Source organism: Triticum aestivum, chromosome 7D, assembly GCF_018294505.1.
Source record: "Triticum aestivum cultivar Chinese Spring chromosome 7D, IWGSC CS RefSeq v2.1, whole genome shotgun sequence".
NCBI lineage: Eukaryota > Viridiplantae > Streptophyta > Magnoliopsida > Poales > Poaceae > Triticum > Triticum aestivum.
Window position 1 is genome coordinate 566,110,809 of NC_057814.1, and position 27,705 is coordinate 566,138,513.

General features: G+C 45.5%; 1 pseudogene; it reads right to left on the minus strand.

Moving 5' to 3' along the window:
* Positions 1-9,658: 9,658 nt before the first annotated feature.
* LOC123171295 (2-oxoglutarate-dependent dioxygenase DAO-like) overlaps positions 9,659-27,705 on the minus strand; it is a 35,106-nt pseudogene continuing 17,059 nt past the window's right edge.

Below are 27,705 nucleotides of genomic sequence, written 5' to 3' on the forward strand. Positions count from 1 at the left end.
AATTATCGACAAGTTGGGATCGATATATCCATCTGCAGTGCCGAACATGGTTGGTGATCCATTTTCTTTGCCTTCTGTGCTGACAATAATTTTATATGTATCTGACCAATATTTCTCTCCATAACAACAGTTTCATTTTAATATTTTTGCTTGTGGATGAGAGATGGGAACCAAATAATGATGGTTCGAATTATTCAGAAGTAATACTGGAAAGTCGATAACGAAAAAGTAACTCCAGCAGTAAAAATACTCGGTTTTAGATATCTTCTGCTGGTGGATGGAGTAGTTAATCCTTTAAAAGGATCCTCACAGATCTTCTACTATTCCTTTTGTATATTCCGTTAAGATATTTTTCCTTTTTCATACAGCGGGGTGCTACTAATGGCAGCCAACCTGGAGGTGTATGTGTTCAGTACACTGATGGAGATCAAAATGCAAAATTATCCAGCACCCTGGCTGCAGGAGGGAAATGCTGGAATTTTATCTATTTATGGGCCTAGCCCAATAATAATTTCAGAAATTTCTAATAAATCCTAGAGGCCCACGCAGCCCATTCGTGCAAGGCAAGAGGTGGAACAAAAGTTTAGTCCCACATTGCTAGTTTAGAGGGAGTTGGACCTCTTTATAAGGGAGGTTCTTTCCCCACTTCTATGAGCATGAGAACAAGAGGGACATCCACTCGCGCTCCTCCTCCTCCGCCTCGTCCCGACGCGCCGCGGGTTGCGTGTTGCGCCGATGTCTAAATTTTTGCCACGCACGACGGGTATACGAAAGGTCACGCGGGAGCTGAAACGTTTTCTGTAGTGGACACTGAATTCGAACGGCGCGCCTCTTCGGCCGCTGCCTGTTCGTTTCGTCTCCCTCAGTTGCTTCACCTCCCGCCGCAGCCTGTTCGCGTCCTTCTCCTGTGCCTATATAAAAGAGGTCGCTCCTCTCCAGAGAGACACACCAGAAGCTCCTTTTCCTCTCGCCACAAAGTTCCGAGCACTGCGCTGCTGCTACGTTCTTCCCCATCCCGGCTTGCGGCGTGCACCGCAGGTCGGGACAGTAGGCCTCTGGAACCGCACCTTTTGAGTCCTGTACGGGAGAAGGGTGATAAGGTTTTTGGGGAGCGCTCCACGCGACTACTGGCTTCTTCATCACGGACTCCGACGACTACTTCCCCGACGACGACTTCTTCCCCGACGTCGACTACCTCAGCAACGACATGGCTGGAGAGGATGTCGACCCCAAGTCCAGTGCTTCTGCTGCTGCTGTCCCGTACGTGTTCTTACTCTTTCTGTCACAGTTCTTTGCTCTAGTTTCTGCCCTACATATGATAGGTTCTACTTCATATATATGCAACTTCATCTAGTGTCTGTTCTAGATGTGTTTAGTTCAAGTTCATATATGCAGATGCTATTTACTTTCTCTCCGTCAGATTGCATGACTTGCTTTATCGCGGCTATATTAGTCATGCTTTATCTAGTATTTCTGTTAATAAAATAATTTTGTAAATTGCTCATATTTCCAACAATCCAAAAATCTTATTATAGGCAATTTACCCCAAGTGGTTTTGCTGCTTCCATGAGACCTCCTATGTTTGAGGGTATCCACTAAAAGAGGTGGCGCGTGAGAGCAGTCTTATGGTTTCAAACCATGAGTTGCTATGACGCCACTCTTGGCAAACCTGAAGGGGAGCTTGATGCTCAACAAGCACAAGCTTTTCAGAAAATGGATACTCTTTTTAAGGCTGCTCTCTTGAGTGTTCTTGGTGAGAACATGGTTGATGCTTATGCATCAATTGATAATGGAAAAGATATGTGGGATGCACTCGAGGCCAAGTTTGGGGTCTCGGATGCTGGCACGGAGCTGTACATCATGGAGCAATTCTATGATTACAGGATGACTGAAGAGCGCTCCGTGGTTGAGCAAGCTCATGAGATACAGTCAGTTGCTAGAGAACTTGAGCACTTCAGTTGTATGCTACCGGACAAGTTTGTTGCCGAAGGTATCATCAATAAGCTTCCTCCTTCATGGAGGAACTTTGCTACCTTACTGAAGCATAAGAGGTAGGAGTTTTCTGTTCTGGATCTCATTGGCACTCTTGATGTGGAAGAAAAGGCAAGAGCAAAGGACACACGTGCTCGAGGTATTGAGGGAGGATCTAGTGCCAATCTGGTACAGAAGAAGAACTTCCAGCCCCACAAGTTCAAGAACAAGGGCAAGTTTGATGGTAAAGCAAAGTTTAATGGGAAGAACAAGGCTGTGCAACACACGAACTTCAAGAAGAAGAATGACAAGAAGAAAGGTGCTTGTCATGTGTGTGGGGATCCTGATCATTGGGCTCCTAGTTGTCCTAATCGCTATGACAAGCGTCACCCTGGGAAAGGCGGCAAGACCGCTAATGTTGTCATTGGAGACACTGACATGAAGGATGCTGGGTATGGTATATTCCCCACTATTCTTTCAGTATGTCATTCTCCTGATTGGTTGATTGACACGGGTGCTAATGTGCATGTATGCGGTGATATTTCCATGTTTTCGTCTTGTCAGACCGCAGGGACTTCAACCGTGCTGATGGGCAACGGTTCAAGTGCTTCTGTTTGTGGTGTTGGCACGGTCGATCTGAAGTTTACTTCGGGGAAGATCGTGTGGCTGAAGAACGTGCATTATGTCCCCTCCGTCAATAAAAATCTTGTTAGCGGATCTCTTCAGTGTAGAGATGGCTACAAGCTTGTCTTTGAGTCGAATAAATTTGTAATATCCAAGTATGGAACCTTCGTTGGTAAAGGCTATGAGTCAGGAGGTCTGTTTCGTTTATCCTTATCAGACGTTTGCAATAAAGTTGTTAATCATATTTGCAACAATAGTGAATCAAATGTGTGGCATTCACGTCTTTGTCATGTTAACTTTGGTTGCATGTCGCGACTAGCGAAGTTGAACTTAATCCCTAGTTTCACCACTGTCAAGGGATCTAAGTGTCAAGTGTGTGTGCAAACTAAGCAACCTCGTAAGTCTCACACGACTACGAAAACGAGAAATCTTGCACCACTCGAGCTCATACATTCAGATCTATGTGAAATGAATGGTGTTTTGACAAAAGGTGGAAAGAAATATTTCATGACATTAATTGATGACTCCACTAGATACTGCCGTGTGTATCTTCTGAAATCTAAGGATGAGGCTTTGAACTTTTTCAAGATCTATAAAGCTGAAGTGGAAAACCAACTTGATCGAAAAATCAAGAGGCTTAGGTCCGACCGTGGTGGAGAGTATTTTTCCAATGAATTTGATGCTTTTTGTGCGGAACATGGTATAATCCATGAGAGGACGCCTCCCTACTCACCTCAGTCAAATGGGGTGGCCGAAAGAAAGAACCGTACTCTAACTGATTTGGTTAACGCCATGTTAGACACATCGGGTCTCTCCAAGGCATGGTGGGGGGAGGCGATATTGACGGCATGTCATGTCCTAAACCGAGTCCCCACAAAGAACAAAGAGATAACTCCATTCGAGGAATGGGAGAAGAAAAGGTTAAAACTCTCTTATCTGCGAATATGGGGTTGTTTGGCGAAAGTCAATGTTCCAATTCCAAAGAAGCGGAAGCTTGGACCAAAGACTGTGGATTGTGTTTTCCTGGGATATGCTTTTCATAGCATTGGCTATAGATTCTTGGTTGTAAAATCCGAGGTACCTAACATGCATGTCGGTACGATCATGGAGTCGAATGATGCGACTTTCTTTGAAGATATTTTTCCCATGAAGGATATGTCTACCTCGTCTAATCAGGAGATACCTAGTTCATCGAATCAGGAACTAGTTACAATTACCGAACCTGCCATTTCGATGGAACACTTTGAAAATTTTGTGGTGGAGAACAATGAAGTTCCTACTAGAAGCAAGAGACAGAGGATTGCAAAGTCCTTTGGTGATGATTTTCTTGTGTATCTCATAGATGACACTCCCAGTTCTATTTCAGAGGCCTATGCATCTGAAGATGCTGACTACTGGAAGGAAGCGGTTCGTAGGGAGATGGATTCCATCTTGGCGAATGAAACTTGGGAGATAACTGATCGTCCTTATGGGTGCAAACCTATAGGATGCAAATGGGTATTCAAGAAGAAGCTTAGGCCTGATGGTACTATTGAAAAGTACAAGGCTCGGCTCGTGGCTAAGGGTTATACCCAAAAGGAAGGTGAAGACTTCTTTGATACTTACTCACCTGTGGCTCGACTGACCACTATTCGAGTTCTACTTTCACTAGCTGCCTCACATGGTCTTCTCGTTCATCAAATGGATGTTAAGACTGCTTTCCTAAATGAAGAGCTGGACGAGGAAATTTATATGGAACAACCAGATGGGTTTGTAATAGATGGTCAGGAAGGAAAAGTGTGCAAGTTGCTGAAGTCTTTGTATGGACTCAAGCAAGCACCCAAACAGTGGCATGAGAAGTTTGAAAGAACTTTAACAGTTGCAGGCTTTGTTGTAAACGAAGCTGACAAATGTGTGTACTATCGCCATGGTGGGGGCGAGGGTATTATCCTTTGCTTGTATGTTGATGACATACTGATTTTCGGAACAAATCTGAATGTTACAAGGAGGTCAAGGATTTCCTATCTCGCTATTTTGAGATGAAGGATTTAGGAGTGGCTGATGTCACTCTGAACATCAAGTTGTTGAGAGACGATGATGATGGGATTACATTTCTTCAATCTCACTATGTGGAAAAGATCATGAGTCGCTTTGGCTATAGTGACTGCAAGCCCTCTCCAACACCATATGATGCGAGTGTGTTACTTCGAAAAAATCGAAGAATTGCTAGAGATCAATTGAAATATTCTCAGATTATTGGCTCGCTTATGTACTTAGCCAGTGCTACAAGACCTGACATCTCTTTTGCTGTTAGCAAACTGAGTAGGTTTGTCTCAAAACCAGGAGATGTGCATTGGAAAGCTCTAGAGAGAGTTTTGCGTTATTTGAAAGGCACTGCGAATTATGGAATTCACTACACTGGGCACCCAAAGGTGCTTGAAGGGTATAGTGACTCAAACTGGATCTCAGATGCTGATGAGATAAAGGCCACGAGCGGTTATGTATTCAGTCATGGAGGTGGCGCTGTTTCTTGGAAGTCTTGCAAGCAGACCATCTTAACGAGGTCAACAATGGAAGCAAAACTCACAGCACTAGATACAGCTACGGTCGAAGCAGATTGGCTTCGCCGGCTCTTGAATGACTTGTCGGTTGTTGAGAAACCTGTACCGGGTATCCTTATGAACTGCGACAATCAAACTGTGATCACGAAAGTGAGCAGCTCAAAGGATAACATGAAGTCATCAAGACACGTTCAGAGAAGGTTAAAGTCTGTCAGGAAAATGAGAAACTCCGAAGTTATTGCATTGGATTATATCCAAACGTCTAAAAATCTGGCAGATCCTTTTACTAAGGGTCTATCACGTAATGTGATAGATAATGCATCGAGGGAGATGGGTATGAGACCCACAATATGAGTTGTTCACAGTGATAACCTATTCTTTGTGATCGGAGATCCCATGAATTAGATGTGGAAGACAAGCTGTTGATCAACTGAGAGGAGAGTATCCTTACTATTAACAATACCACTTCATGAAGATGCAATACTCTCCTAAACTGTATGGCAGGTTGATGTATATCTTAATGTGTTCTAAGTGGTTCATTTAAGCAGAGATGTTGTCCTGCAGAACATCTTTTGAAGAACACACCTATATGAGTCTGATTGTTAAACGTCGCAATCTATGAGAGTAGGGTTCTCTCTAGTAAACTCATGAAAGGTCTCGGAGTATGATGCATAAGCTCCACCCGCCGGGAAGACCCACGGTAGCCACGTATCGGTCAAGGCTTTATGTGAAGCTAGATTCGCAGAAAACTTGCCGTTCAAGGCCCAGTCCACTGTTCAAGTTGCTTACTAGTGTAGCATAGAGTTCTAGGTGGAAGTTCAACTTAACAGTCTCCACTGCAGTACCGGTATATAAAATAGTGTTTTGGAACTAAAGGCAAATTCTATGTGCCTCTAGGATCTGGTGGGGATTGCTGGAATTTTATCTATTTATGGGCCTAGCCCAATAACAATTTCAGAAATTCCTAATAAATCCTAGAGGCCCACGCAGCCGATTCGTGCAAGTCAAGAGGTGGAACAAAAGTTTAGTCCCACATTGCTAGTTTGGAGGGAGTTGGACCTCTTTATAAGGGAGGTTCTTTCCCCACTTGTATGAGCATGAGAACAAGAGGGACATCCACGCGCGCTCCTCCTCCGCCGCCCGCCTTGCCACGCCTCGTCACGACGCGCCGCGCCGCGGGTTGCGGGAATGAGCTGATGTCTAAATTTTTGCACGCACGACGGGTATACAAAAGGTCACGCGGGAGCTGAAACGTTTTCTGTAGTGGACACTGAATTCGAACGGCGCGCCTCTTTGGCCGCTGCCTGTTCGTTTCGTCTCCCTCAATTGCTTCACCTCCCGCCGCAGCCTGTTCGCGTCCTTCTCCTGTGCCTATATAAGAGAGGTCGCTCCTCTCCAGAGAGACACACCAGAAGCTCCTTTTCCTCTCGCTACAAAGTTCCGAGCACTGCGCTGCTGCTACGTTCTTCCCCATCCCGGCTTGCGGCGTGCACCGCAGGTCGGGACAGTAGGCCTCCGGAACCGCACCTTTTGAGTCATGTACGGGAGAAGGGTGATAAGGTTTTTGGGAGCGCTCTGCGCGACTACTGGCTTCTTCATCACGGACTCCGACGACTACTTCCCCGACGACGACTTCTTCCCCGACGTCGACTACCTCAGCAACGACATGGCTGGAGAGGATGTCGACCCCAAGTCCAGTGCTTCTGCTGCTGCTGTCCCGTACGTGTTCTTGCTCTTTCTGTCACAGTTCTTTGCTCTAGTTTCTGCCCTACATATGATAGGTTCTACTTCATATATGCAACTTCATCTAGTGTCTGTTCTAGATGTGTTTAGTTCAAGTTCATATATGCAGATGCTATTTACTTTCTCTCCGTCAGATTGCATGACTTGCTTTATCGTGGCTATATTAGTCATGCTTTATCTAGTATTTCTGTTAATAAAATCATTTGGTAAATTGCTCATATTTCCAACAGGAAATGGTGAAGAAAACGATCAGATTGAGTGTCGATTTCGGGCAGAAAAGGATCGACGAACTGGGATTAATATGGTATTCAACAGGCAACCGCATGGACTGAAACTAGAAGGAAGAAAATAGCAGGATTGATTATAAGGTTTAGTTGCTTCGATCTCCCTCCTCTATATGGCGCTTCTGTCCCCCTACCCATGTGTCTATATTAGGGAGATAGGATATCGAATAGCAAAAAGCAGATAGCCAATATAATATGCTCAACCATGTATTGGTGTTTTAATGCACGCCTTGCATGCATGTCTAGATTTTTCTTTTTATTTCACCAGATGGAATAGCAAAGAGGTGCAAAGAAAGATCGAATATCAAAGAGAAAATGATGTAACCTTTAAGAAGATGAGCATCAAGTATTGCTGTGGTGGCGGTTGGTGTGTACCATCACCACTAGGTTTCACCTTCAGAGTTCATTTTCCCTTCTAATTTTCTTATTGTGGGATGTAAGTTGTTATCCATTGAGATTACCTATCAAAAAAATTTCTTCGTTGAGATTTCACATTTGTCTTACAGGAATTTCTAGACGCAAAAGACAACCTCTAGGATTTAAAGCTTCAGATTTTATATTTCACGTTCAGAATACAAAATTCAGTGCGTTGGAATTGCATCATACTGATTTATAGTGATGATTGGGAGTCCTAGCAAGTATTAAAATTAGTATTGCACGACAAGTGGGAATTAACCTGCTTTCAGAAGACAAAATGAGTCCTGAGTAAGTATAACATGGACGCCCTGAAGATTGTGTTTATATATAGGAAGTTGATTTCCGTCATAGCACGACAATACTGTGTTAGGATACAAATGAAACAAGAAAGTGTGAATGATATTCTTAAATACATGCAGTGAAACTTAAATTAGTTGTTTAAGATTGTCAAGAAAATATTCTGGTGAATATAAGAAGTTAGCAGTTTTCCATTACCTGTGTACGCCGATATTTTTGTGTTATTTTCGTTCAGATGATATACAAAATACTCGGTTCGCATCAAAGCATGGTAGTTGCATAATATGTACTATAATAATCTAAAAAGCATGTTGGCTAATGCTTTGGTCATGATGTTCGTTAATATGATTCTTTATATGCAGCAACATTACCCAATAGACTGGCACATTACATTGAGATTCTGATAAGATTTACTATTTGTTAATTAGTACTGCAACACTATGTTTGAGATAAGATTTTTTGTACAGAGCCAAGTGTAGAAAGAACATTATTTCTATTATTTGGTATCTTCGAATTGTATGTGATGAAATGACTAACATTAGGAGTTTTATGTAGTACAGATTATCATTCTGTGGTACCACTTTGGGATTATCTTATGGCATGCTACTATAACATCACTATCTGTTTTGGACTATATGTTATAGTATGATATTGGTTTCTTAATAGTTCAATTTATGTAAAGAGCAATATATACTAGCCCGTGTGAATGCACGGGCCGTCGGCTAGTTGTAAATAATGGCGGGCAGGACATGTCACCCGTCACTGTTAATTTTTCAAAAGAGCAGTGGTGGTTGACAGGACATGCTCGTCGCAGTTACGGGCATATGTGTGGCGAGCGTTGGCCAGCAACCGCTACAACTAGGCTCTTTCAAATATTCTCACTAGCTGAAAACTGTAGTGGCGAGTGCGAGAAAAGTGCCCGTCTTTGGCGTGTGGGTAAGCAGTAGGCGCCCGCCACAACTGTATTTTGGCAAGCGCGTCAATTAAATCAAATTTTGGATAAGTTTGATGTGACGGGTGCTTGTTATTGCCTGCCACTGCTCTCGACGGACAATTCCACTTCTGCGCCCGCCCGTAACCGTCCACACACCAACATTCATTTCCACTGTTTCGTCTTTCTCTCTGCCATTTCCTCTCCTTCATCCCCTTCCTCGCCGTCCTGCGGCTCGACCGCCACCGCCGTCCCTTCGACCAGCTGGCGGCGCCTTCCACGTGTCTGACGCCGTGAGCACCACCGGATATTTGCTCGCCCCTCCGACGGCGAAAGAGCAGATAAGACATTCTCCTCTCATGGTTGGTCCGCTATCACATGCCCATCCACCTCGATGTAATCCTGGCGAGTTGATGGCTTTGTTAATTCAAAACCGGACGAGGTTCGAGCCTTTTCTATGGCAGGGCCTGTGCCTTTCCCCTAAATGATCGAGGGATGAAATTCTTTGTGCGAGTCCGTTAGCAAAGGCGTGAAACAGCTTAGTGTCCCTATCCATTCTCAGTCTCACTGCCACCTATTTCCTTGCCCTGCCGCCGCCACCTCCGGTGGACGAACACTAGATGTGAGGTGAGAATAATAATTGGCTTATATATAAGAGAGAATGACCGTTGTGAGCAAAAGAAAGCCAGATAACTGTGCTTCAGGGGAGACCATAGTTTGCAGTTTTCACCTGTTGCAATTCGCACAAGATTTTATTGATTGAAAACAACAACAATTCACAGCCTCACTCAGCTGTGTGAACAGCTAGCTGATCATTACACTCTCGAGCCTAAACATGCCCCGCCAGATACCTAAGCCACGCCGCCATTCGAGCGAGCGCGCTCGCCGGTGGACAGCCGGAGCTTCCGGTAGTCGTCGTAGTAGAACGGCTGGAACCGGCGCGGGTATTGCGCGTTGACGAACGCCTCCGGCGCTTCACACCCTGTCGTCCTTGGGCGCGAGCAGGAACAGGGCGATGGAGATGTGCGGCACCGCCGCCACGCACTTCACCCGGTGCTTCACGGTGTGCAGCCTCCCGTTGCTCCACGCCTGAAGCACAAGACGGGTTGCTCACTCGGACAAAGAGTCTCAGCGCACCGGACGGAAACGAAGACGCCAAGAATTTTTGTTAAACATAGGATTTGTGGAAACTGGCTCAACCCTCTTGGGGTGGCCTATCACATATATTTATAAGGTTACACAATATACAGATTACACAGTTGGGCTACGTTACAAAGTCTAACACCCTCCCTCAATCTCAACTGACTCGTGATGCATCTAGGAGGTTGAGATTGCGCCTACAGACCTCGAACATGGGAGAAGGTAGAGGCTTGGTGAAGATGTCGGCAAGTTGATCCTTCAAAGAGATAAACTTGATCTGTAGTAGGTTCTGTGCAACACGTTCCCTCACAAAATGATAGTCAATTTCAATGTGTTTGGTTCGTGTATGGCACACCGGGTTTGTCGAAAGAAACGTAGCACCGATGTTGTCACACCAAAGAACTGGAGGATGCGACTGGGAGGTTCCCAGCTCTCGAAGTAAAGACTCGGTCCAGATAAGCTCAGCAGTCACATTGGCAACTGCTTTGTACTCGGCTTCTGTGCTGCTGCGAGAAACAGTGGTTTGCTTGCGTGCACTCCAGGCGATCAAATTAGGATCCAAAAATACAGCATATCCCCCCGTGGATCGCCTGTCATCCGGACACCCAGCCCAATCAGCATCTGAAAACGCAGATAGAACGGCAGAGGAACTAGGTCGCAGATGAAGACCATAGGAGACAGTGAGACGCACATAACGAAGAATGCGCTTCACAGCAGACCAGTGCACATCAGTAGGTGAATGAAGATACTGGCATACCCTGTTAACCGCAAAGGAAAGATCAGGGTGTGTGATCGTCAGATACTGCAGGCCACCAACAATACGCCGATACTCCGTGGCATCCGTAGGAGACAGAATAGTACCAGCAGTAGCCGAGAGCTTGTCAGTGGAGGACATTGGTGTGGGGGATGGCTTACACTTGAGCATACCAGCGCGCCGCAAGAGGTCAAAGGAGTACTTCTTCTGGGTGAGAGCTAAGCTGCCGCGAGACTGATGCGCAACTTCAATACCCGAGAAGAAGTGTAGCTGTCCCAAATCCTTAACCGCGAAATCTCTGCCAAGTGCAGTCACAAGAGAGTCAGCAGCCGTTGCAGAGGAGCTGACCAGAATGATATCATCCACGTACACAAGCAAATACACAGTCACACTGGGGCGCTGAAATAAGAACAATGAGCTGTCAGCTATCGACGAAACGAAGCCATGAGTACGAAGAGCCGAAGCAAGGCGAGCATGCCAGGCACGGGGCGCCTGCTTCAGTCCATAGAGAGCCTTCGTCAGACAACAGAGATGATGAGGCTGAGCGTGATCAACAAACCCTGGTGGCTACCACATGTAAACCTCCTCTTCAAGCAGCCCATGAAGAAAAGCATTCTGCACGTTGAGCTGTCGAAGAGACCAACCACGAGAGACTGCAAGAGACAGGAGAAGCCGAATAGTAGTAGGTTTTACAACGGGGTTGAATGTGTCCTCATAGTCCAGACCCTGACGCTGTTTAAACCCCTTAGCCACAAGACGCGCCTTGTAGCGCTCAATAGATCCATCTGCATGTCTCTTGACTTTAAAATGTTGGAAATATGCCCTAGAGGCAATAATAAATTGGTTATTATTATATTTCCTTGTTCATGATAATCGTTTATTATCCATGCTAGAATTGTATTGATAGGAAACTCAGATGCATGTGTGGATACATAGACAACACCATGTCCCTAGTAAGCCTCTAGGAGACTAGCTCGTTGATCAATAGATGGTTACGGTTTCCTGACCATGGACATTGGATGTCGTTGATAACGGGATCACATCATTAGGAGAATGATGTGATGGACAAGACCCAATCCTAAGCCTAGCACAAGATCGTGTAGTTCGTTTGCTCAGAGCTTTTCTAATGTCAAGTATCATTTCCTTAGACCATGAGATTGTGCAACTCCCGGATACCGTAGGAATGCTTTGGGTGTGCCAAACGTCACAACGTAACTGGGTGGCTATAAAGGTGCACTACAGGTATCTCCGAAAGTGTCTGTTGGGTTGGCACGAATCGAGACTGGGATTTGTCACTCCGTGTAAACGGAGAGGTATCTCTGGGCCCACTCGGTAGGACATCATCATAATGTGCACAATGTGACCAAGGAGTTGATCACGGGATGATGTGAGTTACGGAACGAGTAAAGAGACTTGCCGGTAACGAGATTGAACAAGGTATAGGGATACCGACGATCGAATCTCGGGCAAGTAACATACCGATAGACAAAGGGAATTGCATACGGGATTGATTGAATCCCCGACATCGTGGTTCATCCGATGAGATCATCGTGGAACATGTGGGAGCCAACATGGGTATCCAGATCCCGCTGTTGGTTATTGACCGGAGAACGTCTCGGTCATGTCTGCATGGTTCCCGAACCCGTAGGGTCTACACGCTTAAGGTTCGATGACGCTAGGGTTATAGGGAAAGTATGTACGTGGTTACCGAATGTTGTTCGGAGTCCCGGATGAGATCCCGGACGTCACGAGGAGTTCCGGAATGGTCCGGAGGTAAAGATTTATATATGGGAAGTCCTGTTTTGGTCACCGGAAAAGTTTCGGGTGAAATCGGTAATGTACCGGGACCACCGGGAGGGTCCCGGGGGTCCACCAAGTGGGGCCACCAGCCCCAGAAGGCTGCGTGGGCCAAGTGTGGGAGGGGACCAGCCCCAGGTGGGCTGGTGCGCCCCCCCACCAAGGCCCAAGGCGCATGGGAGAGTGGGAGGGGGCAAACCCTAGGTCCAGATGGGCCTTAGGGCCCATCTAGTGGGGCGCCCCCCTCTCCTCCCCTTGGCCGCCCCCCTTGATGGGATCTAGGGCTGGCCGCCTCCTCTTGGGGGTGGAAACCCTAAGGGGGGCGCAGCCCCCTCCCCCCCTATATATAGTTGAGGTTTGGGCTGCCCAAGACACACGAGAACGTCTCTCTTTCGGTGCAGCCCTACCCCTCTCCCTCCTCCTCCTCTCCCGCGGTGCTTGGCGAAGCCCTGCGGGATTGCCACGCTCCTCCACCACCACCACGCCGTCGTGCTGCTGCTGGATGGAGTCTTCCCCAACCTCTCCCTCTCTCCTTGCTGGATCAAGGCGTGGGAGACGTCACCGGGCTGCACGTGTGTTGAACGCGGAGGCACCGTTCTTCGGTGCTTAGATCGGAATCAACCGCGATCTGAATCGCTACGAGTACGACTCCCTCATCCGCGTTCTTGCAACGCTTCCGCATCGCGATCTACAAGGGTATGTAGATGCACTCCCCTTCCCCTCGTTGCTAGATTACTCCATAGATTGATCTTGGTGATGCGTAGAAAATTTTGAATTTCTGCTACGTTCCCCAACAGTGGCATCATGAGCTAGGTCTATGCGTAGTTTCTATGCACGAGTAGAACACAAAGTAGTTGTGGGCGTAGATGTTGCCAATTCTTCTTGCCGCTACTAGTCTTATCTTGTTTCGGCGGCATTGTGGGATGAAGCGGCCCGGACCGACCTTACACGTACGCTTACGTGAGACAGGTTCCACCGACTGACATGCACTAGTTGCATAAGGTGGCTAGCGGGTGTCTGTCTCTCCCACTTTAGTCGGAACGGATTCGATGAAAAGGGTCCTTATGAAGGGTAAATAGAAATTGGCATATCACGTTGTGGTTTTACGTAGGTAAGAAACGTTCTTGCTAGAAACCTATACAAGCCACGTAAAAACTTGCAACAACAATTAGAGGACGTCTAACTTGTTTTTGCAGCATGTGCTATGTGATGTGATATGGCCAGAAGATGTGATGAATGATATATGTGATGTATGAGATTGATCATATTCTTGTAATAGGAATCACGACTTGCATGTCGATGAGTATGACAACCGGCAGGAGCCATAGGAGTTGTCTTTATTTTTTGTATGACCTGCGTGTCATTGAATAACGCCATGTAAATTACTTTACTTTATTGCTAAGCGCGTTAGCCATAGAAGTAGAAGTAATCGTTGGCGTGACAACTTCATGAAGACACAATGATGGAGATCATGATGATGGAGATCATGGTGTCATGCCGGTGACAAAGATGATCATGGTGCCCCGAAGATGGAGATCAAAGGAGCAAAATGATATTGGCCATATCATGTCACTATTTGATTGCATGTGATGTTTATCATGTTATGCATCTTATTTGCTTAGAACGACGGTAGTAAGTAAGATGATCCCTCACTAAAATTTCAAGAGACGTGTTCCCCCTAACTGTGCACCGTTGCGAAGGTTCGTTGTTTCGAAGCACCACGTGATGATCGGGTGTGATAGATTCTAACGTTCGAATACAACGGGTGTTGACGAGCCTAGCATGTACAGACATGGCCTCGGAACACATGCAAAACACTTAGGTTGACTTGACGAGCCTAGCATGTACAGACATGGCCTCGGAACACAAGAGACCGAAAGGTCGAACATGAGTCGTATAGTAGATACGATCAACATGGAGATGTTCACCGATGATGACTAGTCCGTCTCACGTGATGATCGGACACGGCCTAGTTTGACTCGGATCATGTATCACTTAGATGACTAGAGGGATGTCTATCTGAGTGGGAGTTCATTAATCAGATGAACTTCATTATCATGAACATAGTCAAAAGGTCTTTGCAAATTATGTCATACGCTTTAGTTCTACTGTTTAAGATATGTTCCTAGAGAAAATTTAGTTGAAAGTTGGTAGTAGCAATTATGCGGACTGGGTCCGTAAACTGAGGATTGTCCTCATTGCTGCACAGAAGGCTTATGTCCTTAATGCACCGCTCGGTGTGCTGAACCTCAGCGTCGTCTGTAGATGTTGCGAAACATCTGACATACACGTTTTGATGACTACGTGATAGTTCAGTGCGTAATGCTAACGGTTTAGAATTGTGGCACCAAAGACGTTTTTGAAACGTCGCAGAACATATGAGATGTTCCGAAGACTGAAATTGGGATTTCAGACTAGTGCCCACGTCAAGAGGTATGAGACCTCTGACAAGTTTCTTAAGCCTGCAAACTAAGGGAGAAAAGCTCAATCGTTGAGCATGTGCTCAGATTGTCTGAGTACCACAATCGCTTGAATCGAGTGGGAGTTAATCTCCCAGATGAGATAGTGATGGTTCTCCATAGTCACTGCCACCAAGCTAGTAGAGCTTCGTGATGAACTATAACATATCAGGGATAGTTATGATGATCCTTGAGCTATTCGCGATGTTTGACACCGCGAGAGTAGAAATCAAGAAGGAGCATCAATTGTTGATGGTTAGTAAAACCACTAGTTTAAGAAGGGCAAGGGCAAAAGGGATACTTCATGAAACAGCAAGTCGTTTGCTGCTCTAGTGAAGAATCCCAAGGTTGAACCCAAACCCGAGACTAAGTGCTTCTGTAATGAGAGGAACGGTCACTGAAGCAGTACTACCCTAGATACTTGGTAGATGAGAAGGCAGGCAAGGTCGACAGAAGTATATTGGATATACATTATATGAATGTGTACTTTACTAGTACTCCTAGCAGCACCAGGGTATTAGATACCGGTTCGGTTGCTAAGTGTTAGTAACTCGAAATAAAAGCTGCGGAATAAACGGAGACTAGCTAAAGGTGAGATGACGATATGTGTTGGAAGTGTTTCCAAGGTTGATGTGATCAAGCATCGCATGCTCCCTCTACCATCGAGATTTGGTGTTTGCGTTGAGCATGATTGGATTATGTTTATCGCAATACGGTTATTCATTTAAGGAGAATAATGGTTACTCTGTTTATTTGAATAATACCTTCAATGGTCTTGCACCTAAAATGAATCTCGATCGTAGTGATACACATGTTCATGCCAAAAGATATAAATAGTAATGATAGTACCACATACTTGTGGCACTGCCACTTGAGTCATATTGGTATAGAACGCATGAAGAAGCTCCATGTAGATGGATCTTTGGACTCACTCGTTTTTGAAAAGATTGAGACATGCGAACCATGTCTATTGGTATATATGCATGAAGAAACTCCATGCAGATGGATCGTTTGGACTCACTTGATTTTGAATCACTTGAGACATGCAAATCATACCACATGGGCAAGATGACTGAAAGCCTCGTTTTCAGTAAGATGGAACAAGAGAGCAACTTATTGGAAGTAATACATTTTGATGTATGCAGTCCAATGAGTGCTGAGGCATGCAGTGGATATCGTTATGTTCTTACTTCACAGATGATTTGAGTAGATGCTGAGTGTATTTACTTGATGAAACACAAGTCTGAATTATTGAAAGGTTCAAGTAATTTCAGAGTGAAGTTGAAGATCGTCGTGACAAGAGGATAAAATGTCTGTGATATGATCATAGAGATGAGTATCTGAGTTACGAGTTTGGCACACAATTAAGACATTGTGGAAAGTGTTTCACAATTAATACCGCCTGGAACACCATAGTGTGATGGTGTGTCCGAACATCATAACTGCACCCTATTGGATATGGTGCATACCATGATGTCTCTTATCGAATTACCACTATCGTTTATGGGTTAGGCATTAGAGACAACCGCATTCACTTTAAAAGGGGCACCACGCAATTCCGTTGAGACGACACCGTTTAGAGAAACCTAAGTTGTCGTTTCTTAAAAGTTTGGGGCTGCGATGCTTATGTGAAAAAGTTTCAGGCTGATAAGCTCGAACCCAAAGCGGATAAATGCATCTTCATAGAATACCCAAAACAGTTGGGTATACCTCCTATTTCAGATCTGGAAGCAAAAGTAATTGCTTCTAGAAACGAGTCCTTTCTCGAGGAAAAGTTTCTCTCGAAAGAATTGAGTGGGAGGATGGTGGAGACTTGATAAGGTTATTGAACCGTCACTTCAACTAGTGTGTAGCAGGGCACAGGAAGTTGTTCCTGTGGCACCTACACCAATTGAAGTGGAAGCTTATGATAGTGATCATGAAACTTCGGATCAAGTCACTACCAAACCTCGTAGGACGACGAGGATGCGTACTACTTCAGAGTGGTACGTGATCCTGTCTTGGAAGTCATGTTGTTGGACAACATGAACCTACGAGCTATGGAGAAGCGATGGTGGGCCCATATTCCGACAAATGGTTAGAAGCCATGAAATCCGAGATAAATGGATCTTTGAGAAGAAGACGGACGTGGACGGTAATGTTACCGTCTATGAAGCTCGACTTGTGGCAAAGAGTATTTCCACAAGTTCAAGGAGTTGACTACGATGAGATTTTCTCATCCGTAGCGATGCTTAAGTCCGTCGGAATCATGTTAGCATTAGCTGCATTTATGAAATCTGGCAGATGGATGTCAAAACAAGTTTCCTTACCAGTTTTCGTAAGGAAAGGTTGTATGTGATACAATCAGAAAGGTTTTGTCGATCCTAAGGATGCTAAAAGGTATGCTAGCTCCAGCGATCCTTCCATGGATTAGAGCAAGCATCTCGGAGTCAGAATATACGCTTTGATGGAGTGATCAAAGTTTTTGGGTTTATACAAAGTTTGTTAGAAACTTGTATTTACAATAAAGTGAGTGGGAGCGCTACAACATTTCTGATAAGTATATGTGAATGACATATTGTTGATCCGAAATGATGTAAAATTTCTGGAAAGCATAAAGGGTTGTTTGAAAGGAGTTTTTCAAAGGAAGACCTGGATAAAGCTGCTTACATATTGGGCATCAAGATCTATAGAGATAGATCAAGACGCCCGATGATACTTTCAAAGAACGCACACCTTGACATGATTTTGAAAGAGTTCAAAATAGATCAGCAAAGAAGGAGTTCTTGGCTGTGTTACAAGGTGTGAGTATTGAGTAAGACTCAAGACCTGACCACAGCAGAAGAGAGAGAAAGGACGAAGGTCGTCCCCTATGCTTTAGACGTAGGCTCTACAGTATGCTATGCTGTGTACCGCACATGAAGTGTGCCTTGCCATGAGTTGGTCAAGGGGTACAATAGTGATCCGGGAATGGATCACATGACAGCGGTCGAACTTATCCTTAGTATCTAGTGGACTAAGGAATTTTCTCGATTATGGAGGTGAAAAGGAGTTCGTCGTAAAGGGTTACGTCGATGCGAACTTTGACACTAATCCGGATGACTCTGAGTAGTAAACCGGATTCGTATAGTAGAGCAATTATTTGAAATGGCTCCAAATAGCGCGTGGTAGCATCCACAAGATGACATAGATATTCGTAAAGCACACACGGATCTGAAAGGTTCAGACCCGTTGACTAATAACCTCTCTCACAAGCATAACATGATCAAACCAGAACTCATTGAGTGTTAATCACATAGTGATGTGAACTAGATTGTTGACTCTAGTAAACTCTTTGGATGTTGGTCACATGGTGATGTGACCTGTGAGTGTTAATCACATGGTGATGTGAACTAGATTATTGACTCTAGTGCAAGTGGGAGACTGTTGGAAATATGCCCTAGAGGCAATAATAAATAGGTTATTATTATATTTCCTTGTTCATGATAATCGTTTATTATCCATGCTAGAATTGTATTGATAGGAAACTCAGATACATGTGTGGATACATAGACAACACCATGTCCCTAGTAAGCCTCTAGTTGACTAGCTCGTTGATCAATAGATGGTTACGGTTTCCTGACCATGGACATTGGATGTCGTTGATAACGGGATCACATCATTAGGAGAATGATGTGATGGACAAGACCCAATCCTAAGCCTAGCACAAGATCGTGTAGTTCGTTTGCTCAGAGCTTTTCTAATGTCAAGTATCATTTCCTTAGACCATGAGATTGTGCAACTCCCGGATACCGTAGGAATGCTTTGGGTGTGCCAAACGTCACAACGTAACTGGGTGGCTATAAAGGTGCACTACGGGTATCTCCGAAAGTGTCTGTTGGGTTGGCACGAATCGAGACTGGGATTTGTCACTCCGTGTAAACGGAGAGGTATCTCTGGGCCCACTCGGTAGGACATCATCATAATGTGCACAATGTGACCAAGGAGTTGATCACGGGATGATGTGAGTTACGGAACGAGTAAAGAGACTTGCCGGTAACGAGATTGAACAAGGTATAGGGATACCGACGATCGAATCTCGGGCAAGTAACATACCGATAGACAAAGGGAATTGCATACGGGATTGATTGAATCCCCGACATCGTGGTTCATCCGATGAGATCATCGTGGAACATGTGGGAGCCAACATGGGTATCCAGATCCCGCTGTTGGTTATTGACCGGAGAACGTCTCGGTCATGTCTGCATGGTTCCCGAACCCGTAGGGTCTACACGCTTAAGGTTCGATGACGCTAGGGTTATAGGGAAAGTATGTACGTGGTTACCGAATGTTGTTCGGAGTCCCGGATGAGATCCCGGACGTCACGAGGAGTTCCGGAATGGTCCGGAGGTAAAGATTTATATATGGGAAGTCCTGTTTTGGTCACCGGAAAAGTTTCGGGTGAAATCGGTAATGTACCGGGACCACCGGGAGGGTCCCGGGGGTCCACCAAGTGGGGCCACCAGCCCCAGAAGGCTGCGTGGGCCAAGTGTGGGAGGGGACCAGCCCCAGGTGGGCTGGTGCGCCCCCCCACCAAGGCCCAAGGCGCATGGGAGAGTGGGAGGGGGCAAACCCTAGGTCCAGATGGGCCTTAGGGCCCATCTAGTGGGGCGCCCCCCCTCTCCTCCCCTTGGCCGCCCCCCTTGATGGGATCTAGGGCTGGCCGCCTCCTCTTGGGGGTGGAAACCCTAAGGGGGGCGCAGCCCCCTCCCCCCTATATATACTTGAGGTTTGGGCTGCCATACACACACGAGAAAGTCTCCTTTTGGTGCTGCCCTACCCCTCTCCCTCCTCCTCCTCTCCCGCGGTGCTTGGCGAAGCCCTGCGGGATTGCCACGCTCCTCCACCACCACCACGCCGTCGTGTTGCTGCTGGATGGAGTCTTCCCCAACCTCTCCCTCTCTCCTTGCTGGATCAAGGCGTGGGAGACGTCACCGGGCTGCACGTGTGTTGAACGCGGAGGCACCGTTCTTTCGGTGCTTAGATCGGAATCAACCGCGATCTGAATCGCTACGAGTACGACTCCCTCATCCGCGTTCTTGCAACGCTTCCGCATCGCGATCTACAAGGGTATGTAGATGCACTCCCCTTCCCCTCGTTGCTAGATTACTCCATAGATTGATCTTGGTGATGCGTAGAAAATTTTGAATTTCTGCTACGTTCCCCAACAGTGGCATCATGAGCTAGGTCTATGCGTAGTTTCTATGCACGAGTAGAACACAAAGTAGTTGTGGGCGTCGATGTTGCCAATTCTTCTTGCCGCTACTAGTCTTATCTTGTTTCGGCGGCATTGTGGGATGAAGCGGCCCGGACCGACCTTACACGTACGCTTACGTGAGACAGGTTCCACCGACTGACATGCACTAGTTGCATAAGGTGGCTAGCGGGTGTCTGTCTCTCCCACTTTAGTCGGAACGGATTCGATGAAAAGGGTCCTTATGAAGGGTAAATAGAAATTGGCATATCACGTTGTGGTCTTACGTAGGTAAGAAACGTTCTTGCTAGAAACCTATACAAGCCACGTAAAAACTTGCAACAACAATTAGAGGACGTCTAACTTGTTTTTGCAGCATGTGCTATGTGATGTGATATGGCCAGAAGATGTGATGAATGATATATGTGATGTATGAGATTGATCATATTCTTGTAATAGGAATCACGACTTGCATGTCGATGAGTATGACAACCGGCAGGAGCCATAGGAGTTGTCTTTATTTTTTGTATGACCTGCGTGTCATTGAATAACGCCATGTAAATTACTTTACTTTATTGCTAAGCGCGTTAGCCATAGAAGTAGAAGTAATCGTTGGCGTGACAACTTCATGAAGACACAATGATGGAGATCATGATGATGGAGATCATGGTGTCATGCCGGTGACAAAGATGATCATGGTGCCCCGAAGATGGAGATCAAAGGAGCAAAATGATATTGGCCATATCATGTCACTATTTGATTGCATGTGATGTTTATCATGTTATGCATCTTATTTGCTTAGAACGACGGTAGTAAGTAAGATGATCCCTCACTAAAATTTCAAGAGACGTGTTCCCCCTAACTGTGCACCGTTGCGAAGGTTCGTTGTTTCGAAGCACCACGTGATGATCGGGTGTGATAGATTCTAACGTTCGAATACAACGGGTGTTGACGAGCCTAGCATGTACAGACATGGCCTCGGAACACATGCAAAACACTTAGGTTGACTTGACGAGCCTAGCATGTACAGACATGGCCTCGGAACACAAGAGACCGAAAGGTCGAACATGAGTCGTATAGAGATACGATCAACATGGAGATGTTCACCGATGATGACTAGTCCGTCTCACGTGATGATCGGACACGGCCTAGTTTGACTCGGATCATGTATCACTTAGATGACTAGAGGGATGTCTATCTGAGTGGGAGTTCATAATCAGATGAACTTCATTATCATGAACATAGTCAAAAGGTCTTTGCAAATTATGTCATACGCTTTAGTTCTACTGTTTAAGATATGTTCCTAGAGAAAATTTAGTTGAAAGTTGGTAGTAGCAATTATGCGGACTGGGTCCGTAAACTGAGGATTGTCCTCATTGCTGCACAGAAGGCTTATGTCCTTAATGCACCGCTCGGTGTGCTGAACCTCAGCGTCGTCTGTAGATGTTACGAAACATCTGACATACACGTTTTGATGACTACGTGATAGTTCAGTGTGTATTGCTAACGGTTTAGAATTGTGGCACCTAAGACGTTTCTGAAACGTCGCAGAACATATGAGATGTTCCGAAGACTGAAATTGGGATTTCAGACTAGTGCCCACGTCAAGAGGTATGAGACCTCTGACAAGTTTCTTAAGCCTGCAAACTAAGGGAGAAAAGCTCAATCGTTGAGCATGTGCTCAGATTGTCTGAGTACCACAATCGCTTGAATCGAGTGGGAGTTAATCTCCTAGATGAGATAGTGATGGTTCTCCATAGTCACTGCCACCAAGCTAGTAGAGCTTCGTGATGAACTATAACATATCAGGGATAGTTATGATGATCCTTGAGCTATTCGCGATGTTTGACACCGCGAGAGTAGAAATCAAGAAGGAGCATCAATTGTTGATGGTTAGTAAAACCACTAGTTTAAGAAGGGCAAGGGCAAAGGGGATACTTCATGAAACAGCAAGTCGTTTGCTGCTCTAGTGAAGAATCCCAAGGTTGAACCCAAACCCGAAACTAAGTGCTTCTGTAATGAGAGGAACGGTCACTGAAGCAGTACCACCCTAGATATTTGGTAGATGAGAAGGCAGGCAAGGTCGACAGAAGTATATTGGATATACATTATATGAATGTGTACTTTACTAGTACTCCTAGCAGCACCAGGGTATTAGATACCGGTTCGGTTGCTAAGTGTTAGTAACTCGAAATAAAAGCTGCGGAATAAACGGAGACTAGCTAAAGGTGAGATGACGATATGTGTTGGAAGTGTTTCCAAGGTTGATGTGATCAAGCATCGCATGCTCCCTCTACCATCGAGATTTGGTGTTTGCGTTGAGCATGATTGGATTATGTTTATCGCAATACGGTTATTCATTTAAGGAGAATAATGGTTACTCTGTTTATTTGAATAATACCTTCAATGGTCTTGCACCTAAAATGAATCTCGATCGTAGTGATACACATGTTCATGCCAAAAGATATAAATAGTAATGATAGTACCACATACTTGTGGCACTGCCACTTGAGTCATATTGGTATAGAACGCATGAAGAAGCTCCATGTAGATGGATCTTTGGACTCACTCGTTTTTGAAAAGATTGAGACATGCGAACCATGTCTATTGGTATATATGCATGAAGAAACTCCATGCAGATGGATCGTTTGGACTCACTTGATTTTGAATCACTTGAGACATGCAAATCATACCACATGGGCAAGATGACTGAAAGCCTCGTTTTCAGTAAGATGGAACAAGAGAGCAACTTATTGGAAGTAATACATTTTGATGTATGCAGTCCAATGAGTGCTGAGGCATGCAGTGGATATCGTTATGTTCTTACTTCACAGATGATTTGAGTAGATGCTGAGTGTATTTACTTGATGAAACACAAGTCTGAATTATTGAAAGGTTCAAGTAATTTCAGAGTGAAGTTGAAGATCGTCGTGACAAGAGGATAAAATGTCTGTGATATGATCATAGAGATGAGTATCTGAGTTACGAGTTTGGCACACAATTAAGACATTGTGGAAAGTGTTTCACAATTAATACCGCCTGGAACACCATAGTGTGATGGTGTGTCCGAACATCATAACTGCACCCTATTGGATATGGTGCATACCATGATGTTTCTTATCGAATTACCACTATCGTTTATGGGTTAGGCATTAGAGACAACCGCATTCACTTTAAAAGGGGCACCACGCAATTCCGTTGAGACGACACCGTTTAGAGAAACCTAAGTTGTCGTTTCTTAAAAGTTTGGGGCTGCGATGCTTATGTGAAAAAGTTTCAGGCTGATAAGCTCGAACCCAAAGCGGATAAATGCATCTTCATAGAATACCCAAAACAGTTGGGTATACCTCCTATTTCAGATCTGGAAGCAAAAGTAATTGCTTCTAGAAACGAGTCCTTTCTCGAGGAAAAGTTTCTCTCGAAAGAATTGAGTGGGAGGATGGTGGAGACTTGATAAGGTTATTGAACCGTCACTTCAACTAGTGTGTAGCAGGGCACAGGAAGTTGTTCCTGTGGCACCTACACCAATTGAAGTGGAAGCTTATGATAGTGATCATGAAACTTCGGATCAAGTCACTACCAAACCTCGTAGGACGACGAGGATGCGTACTACTTCAGAGTGGTACGTGATCCTGTCTTGGAAGTCATGTTGTTGGACAACATGAACCTACGAGCTATGGAGAAGCGATGGTGGGCCCATATTCCGACAAATGGTTAGAAGCCATGAAATCCGAGATAAATGGATCTTTGAGAAGAAGACGGACGTGGACGGTAATGTTACCGTCTATGAAGCTCGACTTGTGGCAAAGAGTATTTCCACAAGTTCAAGGAGTTGACTACGATGAGATTTTCTCATCCGTAGCGATGCTTAAGTCCGTCGGAATCATGTTAGCATTAGCTGCATTTATGAAATCTGGCAGATGGATGTCAAAACAAGTTTCCTTACCAGTTTTCGTAAGGAAAGGTTGTATGTGATACAATCAGAAAGGTTTTGTCGATCCTAAGGATGCTAAAAGGTATGCTAGCTCCAGCGATCCTTCCATGGACTAGAGCAAGCATCTCGGAGTCAGAATATACGCTTTGATGGAGTGATCAAAGTTTTTGGGTTTATACAAAGTTTGTTAGAAACTTGTATTTACAATAAAGTGAGTGGGAGCGCTACAACATTTCTGATAAGTATATGTGAATGACATATTGTTGATCCGAAATGATGTAAAATTTCTGGAAAGCATAAAGGGTTGTTTGAAAGGAGTTTTTCAAAGGAAGACCTGGATAAAGCTGCTTACATATTGGGCATCAAGATCTATAGAGATAGATCAAGACGCCTGATGATACTTTCAAAGAACGCACACCTTGACATGATTTTGAAAGAGTTCAAAATAGATCAGCAAAGAAGGAGTTCTTGGCTGTGTTACAAGGTGTGAGTATTGAGTAAGACTCAAGACCTGACCACAGCAGAAGAGAGAGAAAGGACGAAGGTCGTCCCCTATGCTTTAGACGTAGGCTCTACAGTATGCTATGCTGTGTACCGCACATGAAGTGTGCCTTGCCATGAGTTGGTCAAGGGGTACAATAGTGATCCGGGAATGGATCACATGACAGCGGTCGAACTTATCCTTAGTATCTAGTGGACTAAGGAATTTTCTCGATTATGGAGGTGAAAAGGAGTTCGTCGTAAAGGGTTACGTCGATGCGAACTTTGACACTAATCCGGATGACTCTGAGTAGTAAACCGGATTCGTATAGTAGAGCAATTATTTGAAATGGCTCCAAATAGCGCGTGGTAGCATCCACAAGATGACATAGATATTCGTAAAGCACACACGGATCTGAAAGGTTCAGACCCGTTGACTAATAACCTCTCTCACAAGCATAACATGATCAAACCAGAACTCATTGAGTGTTAATCACATAGAGATGTGAACTAGATTGTTGACTCTAGTAAACTCTTTGGATGTTGGTCACATGGTGATGTGACCTGTGAGTGTTAATCACATGGTGATGTGAACTAGATTATTGACTCTAGTGCAAGTGGGAGACTGTTGGAAATATGCCCTAGAGGCAATAATAAATAGGTTATTATTATATTTCCTTGTTCATGATAATCGTTTATTATCCATGCTAGAATTGTATTGATAGGAAACTCAGATACATGTGTGGATACATAGACAACACCATGTCCCTAGTAAGCCTCTAGTTGACTAGCTCGTTGATCAATAGATGGTTACGGTTTCCTGACCATGGACATTGGATGTCGTTGATAACGGGATCACATCATTAGGAGAATGATGTGATGGACAAGACCCAATCCTAAGCCTAGCACAAGATCGTGTAGTTCGTTTGCTCAGAGCTTTTCTAATGTCAAGTATCATTTCCTTAGACCATGAGATTGTGCAACTCCCGGATACCGTAGGAATGCTTTGGGTGTGCCAAACGTCACAACGTAACTGGGTGGCTATAAAGGTGCACTACAGGTATCTCCGAAAGTGTCTGTTGGGTTGGCACGAATCGAGACTGGGATTTGTCACTCCGTGTAAACGGAGAGGTATCTCTGGGCCCACTCGGTAGGACATCATCATAATGTGCACAATGTGACCAAGGAGTTGATCACGGGATGATGTGAGTTACGGAACGAGTAAAGAGACTTGCCGGTAACGAGATTGAACAAGGTATAGGGATACCGACGATCGAATCTCGGGCAAGTAACATACCGATAGACAAAGGGAATTGCATACGGGATTGATTGAATCCCCGACATCGTGGTTCATCCGATGAGATCATCGTGGAACATGTGGGAGCCAACATGGGTATCCAGATCCCGCTGTTGGTTATTGACCGGAGAACGTCTCGGTCATGTCTGCATGGTTCCCGAACCCGTAGGGTCTACACGCTTAAGGTTCGATGACGCTAGGGTTATAGGGAAAGTATGTACGTGGTTACCGAATGTTGTTCGGAGTCCCGGATGAGATCCCGGACGTCACGAGGAGTTCCGGAATGGTCCGGAGGTAAAGATTTATATATGGGAAGTCCTGTTTTGGTCACCGGAAAAGTTTCGGGTGAAATCGGTAATGTACCGGGACCACCGGGAGGGTCCCGGGGGTCCACCAAGTGGGGCCACCAGCCCCAGAAGGCTGCGTGGGCCAAGTGTGGGAGGGGACCAGCCCCAGGTGGGCTGGTGCGCCCCCCCCACCAAGGCCCAAGGCGCATGGGAGAGTGGGAGGGGGCAAACCCTAGGTCCAGATGGGCCTTAGGGCCCATCTAGTGGGGCGCCCCCCCTCTCCTCCCCTTGGCCGCCCCCCTTGATGGGATCTAGGGCTGGCCGCCTCCTCTTGGGGGTGGAAACCCTAAGGGGGGCGCAGCCCCCTCCCCCCTATATATAGTTGAGGTTTGGGCTGCCCAAGACACGAGAACGTCTCTCTTTCGGTGCAGCCCTACCCCTCTCCCTCCTCCTCCTCTCCCGCGGTGCTTGGCGAAGCCCTGCGGGATTGCCACGCTCCTCCACCACCACCACGCCGTCGTGCTGCTGCTGGATGGAGTCTTCCCCAACCTCTCCCTCTCTCCTTGCTGGATCAAGGCGTGGGAGACGTCACCGGGCTGCACGTGTGTTGAACGCGGAGGCACCGTTCTTCGGTGCTTAGATCGGAATCAACCGCGATCTGAATCGCTACGAGTACGACTCCCTCATCCGCGTTCTTGCAACGCTTCCGCATCGCGATCTACAAGGGTATGTAGATGCACTCCCCTTCCCCTCGTTGCTAGATTACTCCATAGATTGATCTTGGTGATGCGTAGAAAATTTTGAATTTCTGCTACGTTCCCCAACAGTGGCATCATGAGCTAGGTCTATGCGTAGTTTCTATGCACGAGTAGAACACAAAGTAGTTGTGGGCGTAGATGTTGCCAATTCTTCTTGCCGCTACTAGTCTTATCTTGTTTCGGCGGCATTGTGGGATGAAGCGGCCCGGACCGACCTTACACGTACGCTTACGTGAGACAGGTTCCACCGACTGACATGCACTAGTTGCATAAGGTGGCTAGCGGGTGTCTGTCTCTCCCACTTTAGTCGGAACGGATTCGATGAAAAGGGTCCTTATGAAGGGTAAATAGAAATTGGCATATCACGTTGTGGTTTTACGTAGGTAAGAAACGTTCTTGCTAGAAACCTATACAAGCCACGTAAAAACTTGCAACAACAATTAGAGGACGTCTAACTTGTTTTTGCAGCATGTGCTATGTGATGTGATATGGCCAGAAGATGTGATGAATGATATATGTGATGTATGAGATTGATCATATTCTTGTAATAGGAATCACGACTTGCATGTCGATGAGTATGACAACCGGCAGGAGCCATAGGAGTTGTCTTTATTTTTTGTATGACCTGCGTGTCATTGAATAACGCCATGTAAATTACTTTACTTTATTGCTAAGCGCGTTAGCCATAGAAGTAGAAGTAACCGTTGGCGTGACAACTTCATGAAGACACAATGATGGAGATCATGATGATGGAGATCATGGTGTCATGCCGGTGACAAA